The sequence below is a fragment of the Priapulus caudatus genome, unplaced genomic scaffold (assembly GCF_000485595.1).
Source record: "Priapulus caudatus unplaced genomic scaffold, Priapulus_caudatus-5.0.1 Scaffold54, whole genome shotgun sequence".
In the NCBI taxonomy this organism is placed as follows: Eukaryota; Metazoa; Priapulida; class Priapulimorpha; order Priapulimorphida; family Priapulidae; genus Priapulus; species Priapulus caudatus.
In genome coordinates this window covers 156,481-160,928 of record NW_014577115.1, presented here as the reverse complement: position 1 = coordinate 160,928, position 4,448 = coordinate 156,481, and the positions used below count along the sequence as shown (strand labels likewise).

At 41.7% G+C, this 4,448-nt stretch overlaps 1 protein-coding gene across 1 annotated transcript in view; it reads right to left on the bottom strand.

Moving 5' to 3' along the window:
* Positions 1-2,840, bottom strand: part of LOC106820972 (V-type proton ATPase 21 kDa proteolipid subunit-like) — a 10,710-nt gene extending 7,870 nt beyond the window's left edge. The window contains exon 1 of the mRNA XM_014825593.1: positions 2,792-2,840. The gene's annotated coding sequence lies outside the window, so the exon portion shown is untranslated. The remainder of the gene's footprint in view (positions 1-2,791) is intronic.
* Positions 2,841-4,448: the final 1,608 nt, after the last annotated feature.

The window sequence follows — 4,448 nt, the reverse complement described above, 5'->3', positions numbered from 1 at the left end:
GTAATTTTGTATGTACCTTGTCCTGTAACCTGTAAAATTTTGTATGTAATTTTGTATGTAACTAAAGGAGGCCTTTAATAAAACTTTATGGTCTTGAATGATCAAGGTCGAAATTAGATTTTTATTATGGTATTCATTCGGGATACCAGGTATTGAAATCTGGTATCCCCCCAAAGATCTGGTATCCCATTTTTTGGATAGTAATTTTAACAATTGTTTGCCTTCGAAACTCATCGCTCGCGTTCATTTTTCATACTCCTCCACAGTACACTGCAGACAGGGGTATTGTCTAGATACATTGTCTGGTTCGCTTGATACAATGTATACACATCACATTTATGCTGGTGCTTGCGAATAATGCCTGCTGTATAACGCTAGCGTGGCCTGCGCCCGCTCAGATCGTGCGCACTCGCTCAGATGCGTTGCCGTATAAAGTTGATAACTCAACAACCACTATCCCGATTCCTACAATTTTTTTTTACTATCCCGGCGGGATACCAAGCATTGAAATCTGGTATCCAACACAAGAATCTACTACCCCGCGGATATCGGGATACCGCTAATTTCGACTCCTGTACATGTTAACAAATTTATGCCAACATGCGAACGCTGTATATGATTAGTTTAATTTACAATCGTAATTTTTTTAATGTTTTAAAACTAACGACTACAGTTTGATTACAACGACGGTGGCGCCACTCAAAGCGCACGATCTGATAAGTTGCACAAAATCACTTTCCAGCCAAGGGCTACAGACCGAGGCTTCTTATTTATTCATTTAAAAGCAAAAGGATTGTAATATATCTTATAAACGACATATATAGTTTCAGTTATAATATGGATAAATTTGCCCTAAAACCATTTGCCCAGCATGAATATCGTTCGGTTAAATAGCATTTAGGTATAAATATAATTGCACTTTTGTGATTAGCCCTCGGTCTGTAACGTGCAAAATAAATTGTCAAATACGCAACTTTTTCGGGGTGGCAGCACGGTCCCGGGTGTCATGGCGCCGTTCAAATTTCGTAGCGATGATGTGTAATTAATTATAACAATTAAATTAGGTATCTGGTAACAAATACGTGTGGGTATAGACGATTTGTTATACAGTAAGTACAGTTGCATGCAGTAAAATCCTAGAGGCTAACCCTAACCCTTTAAAGTTTAAGACATATTCACTTCGGATAAGAGGCATTAATTGCCTACCACAGATGTTTTATAGCCGCGAGTAACCGTGAATAAGTTGGTCCCCAGCATTTGAAATAGAATGTCCTATAGCCCTGCGGCAACTGTACGCGGGCTATAGTATAGTATAGTACTACTAGTACTACTACTAGAGTAGAGCTACCAGCGCCAGTGCTATACCCACACCCCCACGAGTGATAGGCTGCCCACGTTTTTTCTTCCATCAGTTCCTCGTGGGAGCAGTATCTTTGCCCAGTTTCAACATAGTTTGTGCTATAGCTCTGTGGCAGAGCGAAGGGTTATAGTTCTAGAGCTATCAATGCCAATGGGGGAATGGCCTAGCCGCTATCGCCTAGCGGAGTCAAGTGCAAACTCGGCAGAGCGCAGTGAAGCAGATGGGGTCGTTGTTGTATCAGGTACTACAGATATGTAACCGAGGTAGTTTTAGGTTGTTTAGTACTATGTTTATATTTTTATTAGCTCCAAGAAACGGTCCTTGCTAGGGTTAGGGGACCGTTTCAAATTCTTGCCCATAAAAACGTGTAGTTGGCTCGGTATCCAAACATCGACACAGCTAGCGTTACATGTAATAGCTCAAACGAATCTATAAACCTCTGGCTTGCTCGTGGTAACTGGGCGCTACTGATTTATCAAGTTATGCTGTATTTTCTGAGATGAATTGGATCAAAACAACCAGACAGCCGCCATGTCCGCCATGTTCATTGCGACTAAAGTCGGCAATGGACCTGATTTTCACAGTGCGCAGGCCTAAACACAAGGCAAGTACATATCTTCGCAATGATAATTATTAAAGTTGTTGTAGATTGATGTTTCCTGGTTTTCAATGTTTTAATATTTATATATATACGAGTATATGATGCTTATTTATGCTCGCGCCAACGCGAGTTGCAACGCTATGGTATGTTATGTCGTTTCGGGTTTTCCGCGTTCCTATCTAAAAACATGCGCAGTGGAAACATGGCGGTTGGCGGTGAAAGTGAAATTTGGTTTGGCTCTTGAAATTTACACTGTGCACAGCGAACTGAGGTATTAGTTTTAATAACAACGCTGGAATACTATAAGGTGAAGGTTGAATACTTAATACTAAACAAGGCAGAAATGCTTATATGATCATTTTATTTGAGATATAAGTAATTGTTCGGTAGTTTTTGTAGAGATACAAGATTTTCCAATGGATGGATGTCAGGCTGTGTATATTGACGTGAGTCACACAGCCTGGTTGGGTTATATTTTTATATGAGGTATGTTTAGGGTTAGGGTTAGGGTTAGGGCTAGGGTTAGGGTTAGGGTTAGGGTACACTTCTGTAGTACAAGACTGGTACACTTTGTGTATACATATGTACCTCGGGTACATATCTGTACTGTAGTACCTGATACGACAACGACCCCTTGAGCCGCAGTGAACAATAAGAGAATAACCTTCCCGGCCCCAACACAACGTTATGATATTGGACACTAAAATATATACCATACAGAGTAAGTAGGTTGACAAGTAGTAGACTGTAACGCTGGAAATTGACCGTTTTTATTTATATAGTGAATAACTTTTGCAGGATATGCTAAATTATTTGCTAACATAGGTTACCTCGATCGATCATAACAGGCTTTTCCCTCTACGACTTCCGAAACAAGTGAGCATACTTATCGCTGATTTCGCTGGTTTCCACGGTCTCCGCCAGGGCACGAAGTCCGCGGCACAGGCACAGACTAACGGATACATCCGTTAGTACGTCCGTTATACGGATGTACATCCGTTATACGGATGTATCCGTTAGTCTGTGGCACAGGCTCTCGTTCTGCTCTCGATTATGTGTCGCTTATTATATTTCTATGATTCAAGCAGTAGGCTTCTGCTCTGACATAGCTATATATTTAAAATGCAATATTTACTAACATATATATATATATATATATTCATGTCCACGGCTGCACATTTTAGGCCTACTTGGTATATAAAGGGCCGGACACACTAGGCGATTTAATTGGGCGACTTTATCGCCCGATAATATCGCCAGATTCTATCGCGCGAGTCGAGTGGACACACTAGGCGATTAAATCGGGCGACTAAATCGTGCGACTAAATCGCCCGATTCTATCGCGCGAGTCGAGTGGACACACTAGGCGATTAAATCGGGCGACTAAATCACCGGTGAAATCGCTTAGTCGTGCATGCATGTGCACGTAGACGTGCGTGCGTGCGTGCGTGTGCACGTACACCTGCGTGCATTCATGCGTGCGTGCGTGTGTATGTAAACGTGTTTGGATAGTAATTTTAACAATTGTTTGCCTTCGAAACTCATTGCTCGCGTTCATTTTACATACTCTTCCACAGTACACTGCAGACAGGAGTATTGTCTAGATACATTGTCTAGTTCGCTTGATACAATGTATACACATCACATTTATGCTGGCGCTTGCGAATAATGCCTGCTGTATAACGCTAGCGTGGCCTGCGCCCGCTCAGATCACGCGCACTCGCTCAGATGCGCTGCCGTATAAAGTTGATAACTCAACAACCACTATCCCGATTTGTACGATTTTTTTTTACTATCCTGGCGAGATACCAAGCATTGAAATCTGGTATCCAACACAAGAATCTACTACCCCGCGGATATCGGGATACCGCTAATTTCGACTCCTGTACATGTTAACAAATTTATGCCAACATGCAAACGCTGTATGATTAGTTTAATTTACAATCGTAGGGAGTCATTATTTTTCAGAGTGGTCAGAATGTTTTGCTGATTTATCGCAGTGTACAGTGTACTATACCCAGTACTATACCCAGTACAGTGTGTTATACCCAGTGTACAGTGTACTACTGGAGTGGAGACCTCTCCGGGTGCAATGGGATTCACAGAGACTCTTCAGGTATGAATAGTACAATGAAGCATTTTGGACTAGGTTGGACTGCAACTTTTCTAACCATATACATGTTGCCTGGCAACCTTGTATTTGCCACCAGCGCCATAGCATTAGTACTATAGCCCGCGTATAGTTGCCGCAGGGCTATAGAACATTCTATTACGAATGCTAGGGACCAACCCGCTGACTGGCGCTGATGCAGCGCCACCAAAAATGGCAGTTTAAAGTTCGTAAATCGAATGTTCGTTCAAAGGAAATACCACAACAAGCAGACCATTTCAACGATAGTTCGAGGTTAAATTTTAGTTGGGGATATAATTTAATTAATATAATCTCTAAATAGCTGAAATAACCCTAAACCGAGAGTAAACTCTCCT